Below are 12,138 nucleotides of genomic sequence, written 5' to 3' on the forward strand. Positions count from 1 at the left end.
TTTAAGATTTATTATTTTATTTGAAAGTCATAGTTACAGAGTAAGAGAGCAAGAGAGTGCTCTTCCATCTGCTGCTTCACTCCCCAAATGGCTGTAATAGCCAGCACTGGGGCCACAGCAAAGCCGGAAGCCAGGAGGTTCTTCTGGGTTTCCCACGAGCATGCAGGAGCCCAAGCACTTCCACTGCTTTCCCTGGGGCAGGGAACTGGATCAGCAGTGGAGTAGTCAGGACCTATGGGATGCTGGAATCACAAGTAATGACTTAACTCTTTCCACCACAATGCTGGCCCCGGTGTCTTCTTTTTTTTAATATTGTATTTATTCATTTGAGAAGTAGAGTTACAGACAGTGAGAGGGAGAGACAGAGAGAAAGGTCTTCTGTCCATTGGTTCACTCCCCAAATGGCCACAACAGCCGGAGCTGCGCCTATCCGAAGTCAGGAGCCAGGTGCTTCTTCCCGATCTCCCACGCAGGTGCAGGGTCCCAAGCACTTAAGCCATCCTCCACTGCCCTCCTGGGCCACAGCAGAGAGCTGGACTGGAAGAGGAGCAGCGGAGACTAGAACCAGCGTCCATATGGGATGTGGGCACCACAGGTGGAGGATTAACCTAGTGCGCCACGGCACCGGCCCCAATGGTGCCTTCATTTTACAATTTCCTTCAACTGTGACTTCACCTTGTTATCCCTCCACTCTCCAGGGTTTCTTATTGTTTACACTTATTTTCAGTTCTTTATAAGTCCTTAGTGAGAGGGTATTGTTCTCTCTCTCTGCCTCTCTGTAACTCTGCCTTTCAAATAAGTGAGTAAATCTTTAAAAAAAAAAAAACTATTGTTTTAACAATGAAAGACTAATGAAAGACTTTTTTTTTTTTGGACAGGCAGAGTTAGACAATGAGAGAGAGAGAGACAGAGAGAGAAGACATACTCCTTTTTAATGTCTGGTTAATATATGTAGATGCCTGAAGCCAGTCATGTCTGTGGGGAGCAACTGGGAGCAACTCGGACTAGACTAAGTTACTGGAATTAAGACTTATTCTATGCATCTGCTCTCCCACAATATGGCACTGGGAGAGGAGGAAACAGCTTCTACACAGCTGCCTCCAGTTCAACCAATAAGCAGCAGGACCTGCTCCTGATTGGAGGAGAGCAGCGTACTCGGCGTGTGGGTAGCAGAGTTGGGATTGGTGGAAGAGGACTATAAAGGAGGAGAGAGACAACATGCACCAGGAACATCTATCTGAAGGAACACCTGTGCAGCCCCCGAGAGAGCCGGCCAGCGGTGTGCCGCTCCCCCGCGGAAGTGGGGAATGTGGCAGGGGGAACCACCCTTCCACGGAGGTGGAAGGGATGGTAGCCAACCCGGGAAGAACCAGCAGCAAACCCGGGGAGGGCCAAGCAGACAAAAGAACAGCGCAGGGTCCTGTCTCGTTCCTCCATGAAGACGGGGAGCGACATAATGGTGCCGTGACTCGGATAGTAAGCCTAGGAGCAACAATGTCTAAATGCCATTATCCTGGGGTGGGCATTTGGCACAGCAGTTAACACACCATTTGGAATGCCACATATCCTACATCAGAGTGCTGGGATTTGAGCCTCAGCTCTGCTTCCAAACCCAGCTTCCTGCTAACGACACCGATCTGCTTATTAATATTTCTGAAATTAATAAGCTGCATGGGTTTTGCCTTGAATTCAGAGAATTCTAAACACTGGCTCAAATAGACCAGACGACATGGTAAGTTTTAAAGTTTTCACTCAGTGAGAGAAATGCATAGGAGAGTGAGGGCTCTATCTAAAGGAGAAAGGGAAGTCTGCAAATTAGGTTGGGGCTGAACCACGCAGAGACCAGGCCAGGAGCCACGTGCAGCAAGCCTTGGGTTATGAGCAGCAACTAGCAGCTCATCACAGGCAGCGAAGCAAAGGCAGAGTGTGCAGGCAGCCCGAAGGTGTGGGGCACAAGGAGATCCAGGGCATCGAGGCAGAATAAGGGCAAAAGGCAAAAGGGCCGGGCCCACCGTGTTCCAGGCCTTTCATCCACTTCCAAGGGGTGTGGTTAATTAGCCTGATTGGCAGGCGGGCGTACAGGTGTGGTCAGGTAGGGGCGTGAGATGACACAGGGGGCATGGTGAAGGTGTGGTCGTCTAGCTCACAAACCTAATCCATTCTCTCCCCTCTGCCTGCCTACATCACTAATGCACTTCCTGGGAGGCGGCGGCGATGGCTCCAGTAGTTCGGTCCCTGCTACCCTCGTGGGAGTTCCCAGATCCCAGCTTCACCTGGCCCAGCCCTAGCTGCTGCAGGTTTGTTTGTTTGTTTGTTTGTTTTTTAATTTAGTTTTTATTTGAAAGACAGTGTTGAGAGAGAAAGAGAGAGAGATCTTCTATCTGCTGGTTCACTTCCCCAGATGGCAGCAACAGCTGGAGCTGGGCCAGGCCGAAACCAGGAGCCAGGAGCTTCTTCCAGGTCTCCCACGTGGGTGCAGGGGCCCAAGACTTGGGCTGTCCTCTGCTGCTATCCCAGGCACATTAGCAGGGTGCTGGATCGGAAGCGGAGCAGCCAGGATGCAAGCCAGCACCCATATGGGATGCCAGCACTGTGGGCCATGGCTTTAACCTGCTGTGCCACAGCATCGGCTCCTGTTGCAGGCTTTTGGAGGAAGAGAACCAGAAGATGAAAATCTCTCTGCACCTCTGTCTATTCTACCTTCCAAATAAAAGGAAAATAAATAAATAAGAATTCCAATGATAATAAAAAACCATCATCCCGCTTCTTTTTCCTCTGCCCTTCCATTCTTGTATTGGTTGGGAAAAAGTCATCACTTAGTGGCTTCTATTGAGCACCTGAACTGTGCTAAGTAGTTTTGTCTTGTCACTCCCACAAAAATTCAAAACACAGACTCACCAGCCAGTTTAATAAGGTGATTCAGAGATCTTACGGCAAGCATTGGCCAACTTTCCTGTGAAAGGCCAAGTAATACTTCAGGCTTCATGAACAATAAGCTGGTCTCCTTTACAACCACTGAGCTGTTGCAGCAAAAAGCAGCCCCAGACGGTAGTATATAAATGAAGACGTGACCGTGTCCCAGTAGAGCTTAATGACTATGGACGCGTAACATTTGGAATGTCACATAGTTTTCATGCCACAGAGACTCGTTCTTTTACTTTTGTTTCAGTCATTTAAAGTTTAAAAACTATTTTAGTTCACAGGGGTGCAAGTGATGGGCCAGGTTTAGCTTGTGCACTGTCATTTGCCTATCCTTGCAAACTGAATGAACAGAACAGGGTACACCCTTGTATTCGCTAGGAAAAGAGGAGCAAAATAGAACGGAGGCAGTGTATTAACATACAACCAGACAGAATTTATTTAGAGAAAAAAAATTCGTAGAGGTGGGCGACCAACTGCTGGCGTGCACATTGATGGAACACGTGGCAGAGGCCTTGACCCCAGGGGCTGGGCCTTTTTATATTTTAGGAGGGCTGGGGCTGGGGTTGGGGGTAGCGGTAGCAGGTGGATGGGAATTCCTGGAACTGGTCTTTCAAGTGTTGGAGCAACTGGTCTTTCAGGCGGCCCTGATGGGTGGGGTATGAAGGCAATAGGCTGTGAGACCCAATTGCGATTCAAGGGCAAGGAATACATTCTGATGTTTATCTATCTTTTGGGCAATGATCAAGAATGGATGAGGCTTATGTCTTTGTTCCATCAATCCTGACTGAGTATAGATAGGGAGAAGAGGCGCTGGTTTCTCTGTGGCTACTTCCTATTGATACTTCCTGCTTTCCCAGGCCATAGCAGAGAGCTGGATTGGAAGTGGAGCAGCCGGGACTTGGCACCCATATGGGATGCTGGCACTGCAGGTGATGGCTTTACCCGCTAAGCCACAGTGCTAGCCCCTAAATAAATACTGTTTAAAAAAAGAATAAATGGGGTAAGTTTCACCTTACCCACATATGGGTATGTATGGATTCCAAAAATTTTTTTAAAGATTTATTGTATTTATTTGAAAGACAGAGTTAGACAGAGAGAGAGATCTCCCATCTGCTGGTTCTCTCTCCAGATGGTCATAATGGCCAGAGCTTGGTCAGACAGAAACAGGGAACCAGTTGCTTCATCTGGATCTCCCACCTGGGTGCAGGGGCCCCAAGGACTTGGGCCATCTTCCATTGCTTTGCCAAGCACATTAGCAGGGAGCTGGATTGGAAGTGGAGCAGCCAGGACTTGAACCAGCATTCATATGGGATGCTGGTGTTCTAAGTGCTGCCTTAGCCTGTTACATCACAACACCGGCCCAGATTCCAAAATTATAATAAACTTATCACTTCATTCCATTTTCCTTTTTTTTTTTTTTTTTTTTTTTTTTTTTTTGACAGGCAGAGTAGACAGGAGAGAGAGAGAGACAGAGAGAAAGGTCTTCCTTTTCTGTTGGTTCACCCCTCAATGGCCGCTGCGGCCAGTGCACCACACTGATCCGAAGGCAGGAGCCAGGTGCTTCTCCTGGTCTCCCATGCGGGTGCAGGGCCCAAGGACTTGGGCCATCCTCCACTGCACTCCCGGGCCATAGCAGAGAACTGGCCTGGAAGAGGGGCAACCGGGACAGAATCTGGCGCCCCGACCAGGACTAGAACCTGGTGTGCCAGCACCACAGGTGGAGGATTAGCCTATTGAGCCGCGGCGCCGGCCTCCAATGACTCTTTGAAGTACTCTTGAATCTACCAAAATTCAAAGAGGGGTAGGAAAGGAAAATAAATCTTAGAGTGTTAGGCTTGAATTGGAGTCTATCTAAACCACTTATTTTTCTCTATATATCCCTCTAATCATAGAAATGTCCACTGAGAGGGTCTGAAATCATTAACACTTCAAAAGTAATCAGCACACCTAACTCCCAAATCTTGGTTTCTAAGTAACTGCTCTCAACCAATTAGAAGGGCTCTTGGGAGGAGTATCAGATTCCAGGGGTAACACAGGGAAAAGGAATAAAATGAGCCTGGGACATCTCGCTCCAGAAAGTCAGAACATGTCAGCCAGATACAGAATCTGGCTTGAATGGGCCACAACGCACCCAGTCTATGACAATCCGAGCATTAAAGTAAACAGCGAGGTTGGTATTGTGGAACAGTGGGTAAAGCCACCACCACTTGTGGCACCAGCATCCCATATGGCAGATGGTTGAAGTCCTGGCTGCTCCACTTCTAGTCCATCTCCCTGCTAATGGCCTAGCAAAAAACAGAGGAGGATTTGGGCCCCTGCCACTCACATGGGTGACCAGGATGAATGCTCTGGCTCCTGGCTTCAGCCTCACCCAGCCCTGGCTATTGTGGCCTTTTGCAGAATGAAACAGTAGATGCAAGCTCTTTCGCTTTTTTTGTCTTTCACTCTCTCTCTCGTAACTCTTTCAAATAAATAAATAAATCTTTTAAAAAAAATGACAGTAACACTTTAAAAACCAAAAAAATAAAGCATCACCAGGAAAACCGAGTATCATATAGAAACCAAGAGTCCATATATTTTTAAAAGTTGAATAAAATTTGAAAAATTTGAAGAGAAACAATATTTTGTGTAGTTTGAGTACTTCCCTACCAAGTGCTTTTTTTTTTAATTTTAAACTGTCTCTGTGTGTGTTTTTTTTTTTTTTAAAGATTTATTTATTTATTTAAAAGTCAGAGTTACACAGAGAGGGAAGGAGAGGCAGAGAGAGAGAGAGGAGTCTTCCATCTGCTGGTCCACTTCCCAACTGGCCACAATGGCCAGGAGCTTCTTCCAGATCTCTCACATAGGTGCAAGGGCTGAAGGACTTGGGCCATCTTCTACTGCTTTCCCAGGCCATAGCAGAGAGCTAGATTGGAAGTGGAGCAGCCAGGACTCTAACCGGGGCCCATATGGGATGCCAGCACTGTAGGTGGTGGCCTTACCTGCTGCGCCACAGCACCGGCCCCCACCAAGTGCTTTGAAAAAATTGTTTACTTGACAGGCAGAGAGTGAGATCAGTCATCCATCTGCTGGCTCACTCCCCAAATGTCGGCAACAGCCAGGGTTGGAACCAAAGTGAAGCTGAGAGCCAGGAACTCAGCCTGCAGCCTCCCAGCCTGCCCAGTACCAGGAGCCTGGAATTAGGAGTGGGCCTGGCGTCCCAGGTGGTGTCAGCCGCTGCCCCAAGCGCCCAGGTACATTTTTACAGTGGCGAAGTCTATCAGACTTCTGGTATCGGTTGCTACTGTTCTGTCAGTGTTTACCATCTCAGGGATAAAGGGGATCATCAAATGAGACAAACTGAAAAGCTGAAACTGTGCACACGTGGTGCGATGCGCTGAGTAGAACCTGCGCCACCTGGGCCACAGCCCCGCCCAAGAGGCATAAGCAGAATCCAGACAGGGTCGCAAAGACGAAGCCCAAGTGCCCGCCTCCGCCGCGCAGCCCAAGCCCCGCCGGCCGCCGGCCCTGCGCAGCCCGCGGCGCCCGACGGCTCCACACACGCCTGGCACCGGCCCGGAGGCTCCGCGCGCCTTCGCCCAGGCAGGGCCGCGTGGGGCGGCGACGGCGCGGCCACTGCCCCGCAGCCCCTCCCGGGGGCGCAACAGGCGCTGCGCGGCGAGCGGGGAGTCGTGGCCTGGCGCCAGGCCGGGAGGCGCAACTGGAAAGCCGGTGTCCGCCTGGCGCCCGCCGCCGCCTCCGTGGGCGTCTCCAGCACTTCAGAGCCCACGCCGCGCTGCGCCCCGGGCTGCAAACGGCGCCCGCTCGCCTCTGCCGCCCGGGGGCCGCCATCCCCGCGCCGCTCTGACCGGTTCCAAGCCACTGATGTACTCCCTGGCCCTCCTGCCACGGGGACCTGAAGGGGCTCCGGTGACAAAAGCTAAATGGATTTTTTCAATCATCGTCATATATATATGTATTCTTTCAGAAAGGATTTGTTTATTCACCTGAAGCAGAGAAACACACAGAGATCTTCCATCTGCTGGTTTTCCTAGGCCATTAACAGGGTAGCTGGGTCGGAAGTGGAGCAGTCAGGATTTGAACTGGTGTCCACAGTGGATACCAGCATCACAGGTGGCGGCTTAACCTGATAGGTCACAGCTAACATTCAGCTCAGAGGGTTTAAGTCCATTGCTAGTGTTGTGCGCTGTCACTGTTGTAGGCAGGCGTACAGGATAAAGTGGACCGGGTTTGTGAGCTGGAAGACCATGCCTTCACCAAGCTCCTGTGTGACCTCATGCCCCTACCTGGTCACACCTGTGCGGCCACCAACCAATCAGGTTAATTAACCAGTCCCCTCTGGAAGTGGATTAAAAGCCTGGAACACGGTGGGCCCATTTCCCTTTTGCACGGGGCCTTTACTGTCCCTTTTGTGCTTGGCCTTTGCTGCCCCATGCCTTCGGGGTGCGTGGTCTTCTGGCCACCCGCTCCATGCTTTATGGCCTACGTGCTCCTCCATGCGGCTGGCTCCCGATCTCGGTAGGAATCCAGATTTCCCTTTCTTTCTTAGATAGGTCCCTCACTCTCCCATGCATTTCTCTCACTGCATAAAAAGCTTAAAAACTTATCCTGCCTCATGTATTTATGCCAGTATTCAGAATTCTTCTCTGTTTGGCAAGAACCCACACTACCTGCTTTCATGAGGTTCCTACCACCCAGGAGAAACCCATAGTCATTAGCAGCCACTCCTCATTCCTTGTCCCCCAGGTTTTGTCTCTATGGACTTGCCTTGTGTGGATATTTTATATAAAGGGAATTGAACGGCATATGGTCCTTTGACTGGTTTCTATCATTTGAAACTATATTTTCAGTGCTTACCACTGTGTGGCATGTATCAGATCTTCATCCTTTTAAAAAAAAAAATGTTTTATTTGAAAGACAGAGTGGGGCCAGCGTTGTGGTGTAGCAGGTAAAACCACTGGGTGCAGTGCGGGCATTCCATATGGGTGCTGGTTCAAGTCCCAGCTTCTCCACTTCTGATCCAGCTCTCTGTTATGGCCTGGGAAAGCAGTGGAAGATGGCCCAAGTCCTTGGGCTCCTGCACCCACGTGGGAGACCCGGAGGAAGTTCCTGGTTCCTGGCTTCAAATCGGCACAGCTCCGGCCATTGTGGCCCTCTGGGGGTGTGAACCAGCAGATGGAAGATCTCTCTCTCTGCCTCTGCCTCTCTGTAACTCTGTCTTTCAAATAAATAAATGAATAAATCTTTTTTTTTTTTTTAAAGAGTAAGTTTGTGCTCAAGAGAGTTCCCATCCGCTGCTGGTTCATTCCCCCCAAATACCTGCAACATCCGGGACTGGGCCTGGCCAGAGCCAGGAACTGCATCGAGGTATCCTGCATGGGTGACAGGGACCCGCTGCCCCATGGGGTGCACAGTGACAGGAAGCTGGAATGCACAGTACAGCCAGGACTCAAACTCCAATATGGCTCCAACACTGGACCACGTGCCTGCCCCCTTCATTCCCGTCAATGGCTGAACACTAGTCCATTGTATGTACAAACGTAGATGACATGTCCGCTCATCGGTTGAGGGACCCTTGGGTGTTTCTGCCTTTCGCTGTTGTGAATAGAGCTACTATGACCACTCATGTACAATTTTTGTTTGGACATCTTTTTTTCAAATTCCTTTGGGGAACACAACATAATAGATTTTTGCTCCTTCTTTAATGGAAAATGTTGGAAAATGGCCATCTGCGGTTTCCCCTACTAAACGTTGTGGCTCCTGGAGGTATATTACACGTACTCACCCTACATTTCTGCATGCCATTGTTTGCTCAATATAGGAGGCGTGTAGGTCACTCTTTGTGCTCTCTCCAGAGTTCCCCCGCACACTGTCCAGCCCCAACCTCCAACTAATCCCCCTCCCCACAGAGGCCCCAGCTGCCTGGCCCAGATGGGCCACGTGACCTGAGGGAACACCTCCTTTGCTAGGCAGATACGCAGATGTTTTCCTCTGGAGATATTAACTGAAGTGGCCAGGTCAGGGCCACGGACACTGGGGCTTATGGGCAGAGGAAAGCTGGTGCCCGAGAGTGGCTGACTGAGCAGAGAAGCCTCAGTCCTTCCTAATTCCGGGCGATCTACTGATTTTCTCTTGAAGCGAATCCTCTTAAAACTGTTCTCAAATTATTTGGCATCAGAATTCCCCGGATGCTGCTGGTCTTGGGACCACACTCTGAGCTCTGTGTGTCTGTACCTTGAAAGTAAATCATCCTGACCACAGCAGGTGCTCTGGACGCCTTCCTGAGCGTCTTCACCTCTTAATTCTAGGCACCTGGAAAAGAACCCTGGCTGCTGCCAGTGCTTACCAGCCAGGACTTAACCTCCAGCCAGATTTAACCTCCCCTGCCACTGCCCCTGCTGGTGCTGCCAAGTGCTGTGTGCAGAGGGAGACAAGCCAGAGACCAAGGGGGCACAACTATGCCTCCCCAACCTGATAAATCCCCTGGTCGACCCCAGCTGGAGAGTTGGTCAGTGGAACCCCTCTCCATGAGCTGTCTCCCTTGTGCTGGGGCATAAGCACCCAATAAATGCTGTCTGGGTTGAACGCTGACCCCTTGTCCATTTCTATTTGCAAGTGAGCCAAAGAACTCTGGGTCACTATTGCAGCCAGGGCTAGGCCTGGGCTGAAGCTGGGAACTGAGAATGTAATTCTGGTGTCCCATATGGGTGGCAAGAACCCAATTACTTGAGCCATCACTGCTGCCTTCCATAGTCTGCATTAGCAGGAAGCTGGGCTCAGGAGCCAGAGCCAGGAATTGACACCAGGCACTCCAATGTGCAATGTAGATGTCTTAACCACTAGACTAAATGCCTGCTCTCGAAGCAGAAATAATTCTGAAAGCAGAAAATAGGCACATACTTTTTTAAAAAGATTTTTATTTATTTGACAGGCAGAGTTACAGACAGAGGGAGAGGGAAAGGGAGAGAGAAAGGTCTTCCTTCAGTTGGTTCACTCTCCAAGTGGCCACAACGGCCTGAGCTGTGCCGATCTGAAGCCAGGAGCCAGGTGCCTCCTCCTGGTCTCGCATGCAGACGCAGGGCCCAAGCACTTGGGCCATCCTCCACTGCCCTCCCAGGCCACAGCAGAGAGCTGGACTGGAAAAGGAGCAACCAGGACTAGAACCAGCATCTCATATGGGATCAACCTAGTGCACCATGGCACTGGTCCCAGGCACATATATTTTAAAGGTTTATATTAAAAATAAATTGCCAAACAGAAATCATATTTAGATCACACAGATTATGTACACTAACTCATTCCTTTATTGTTTCTTGGTTTTAGCCGTCTATATATAAAAAGTGAAAACAGCAAAACAACACACAACCTAGATGACATTGAACCATATACAGAGACCTAGCCCATAACCACTTGAACATAAAGATCAACTGAGTTCCAAAAAGCAGAAAGTTTTCTGCTAATCTGTTTTACTAGTAACTGTTTTAAAAACGGGGCTGGTGCCGCTGCTCACTAGGCTAATCCTCCACCTGTGGCGCCAGCACCCCGGGTTCTAGTCCCGGTTCGGGCGCCGGATTCTGTCCCGGTTGCTCCTCTTCCAGTCCAGCTGGCATCTGGCTCCTGGCTTCAGATCAGCGCAGCGCAGTGGCCGTAGTGGCCGTTTGAGGAGTGAACCAACGGAAAAAGGAAGACCTTTCTCTCTCTCTCTCTCACTGTCTAACTCTACCTGTCCAAAAAAAAAAAAAAAAAAAAAAAAAAAAAAAAAAACAAAAACCCAAAAACCAGTATTGGTTGCTATTGTTCTAACAGTCAAAATTATTTCCAATTTTGGATTCTCTTTTTTTAAAAAAAGATTTATTTGAAAGTCAGAGTTACAGAGAGAGAATGAGAGAGAGACATTCCATCTTCTGGTTTACTCCCCAAATAACCACAATGGCCAGGGCTGGGCTAGGCAAAAGCCAGGAGCCAGGAGCTTCTTTGGGGTCTCTCACATGGGTGCTGGGGCTCAAGCACTTGGGCCATCCTCTGCTGCTTTCTCAGGTGCATTAGAAGGGAGCTGGATTGGAAGTGGAGCAGCTGGGATTTGAACCAGCACTGATATGGGATGCCAGCATCGCAGGTGGTAGCTTAACCCACTACACCACAATGCGGGTCCCTGTCTTCTTTTTAAAATAGCCATTTTGACAAGGGCCTTTGTCAGATGAATCAATCCATTTAGAAACTTGGCAGCCAAAGATAATCAGTTTCTATTTTTCTTCTAAGTGTTGTTGCAAAGTGTGTAACTATGAACATAGAGTTTAGACTGGCTGTGGCTCCTGTGGTTTTGGGGTTGTCTGCCTTTTATATTTTGTATTACAATTTATTTTTATATTTTATTTGAAAAGCGGAGAAACAGACAGAGATCATCTATCTGATGTTAGTTCACTCTCCAAATGCCCACAGCAGCCAGAGCTGGGCTAGGCTGAAGACAGGAGCTTGGGACTAATACCGGGTCTCCCATGTGGGTGGCAGGGAGCCAAGTATTTGAGCCATCAACACCTGCTGCCTCCCGGGGTACACATTAGCAGGAAGCTGGGACTCAACACAGGCCTTTCGGTATGGGATGCGCCATCCCAATGGCACCTTCACTGCTGTGCCGGGTGCCTGGCCCTGCCTTACATCTTACATTGATCCCGCATTGCCTGTTCATCAAGCAGTGGTCAGTCTTCCTCCACAGAATCTCAAATGCTAGGACTTGGGGTTCTCTGCCTAGAAACTGTCTCATATAATGAAATCGTTGTTCTGAACACCACAGGACAAAGGCGGGAAAAGATACTTGATGGAGGCTTCTTCTCTTTAGATCTCTATTTAATAATTCTCTTTATTTTGTGAGATTTTTTCCCCCTTTAACTAAAATCTTGTCCATAAAATTCCTCAAAATAGGATTTTGTGAAAAATAATTTCCCTGAGAAAAAGTTAACTAAACTTAAATCATGAAGATTAATTCATTCATGTGAGAAGAGCTATCCTCGATCCCCTATTTCTTCCATTCTAAATAAACTTTTAACCTTTTCGACCTCAGCCATTCTAAAATGTGCAGCTATTTAATTCAAGTCAGATTCACGTTCTGAAAGGGCATTTGTAGGCCGGCGCCGCGGCTCACTAGGCTAATCCTCCGCCTTGCGGCGCCGGCACACCGGGTTCTAGTCCCGGTCGGGGCGCCGGATTCTGTCCCGGTTG

The sequence above is a fragment of the Oryctolagus cuniculus genome, chromosome 7, assembly GCF_964237555.1.
Source record: "Oryctolagus cuniculus chromosome 7, mOryCun1.1, whole genome shotgun sequence".
Classification (NCBI taxonomy): domain Eukaryota; kingdom Metazoa; phylum Chordata; class Mammalia; order Lagomorpha; family Leporidae; genus Oryctolagus; species Oryctolagus cuniculus.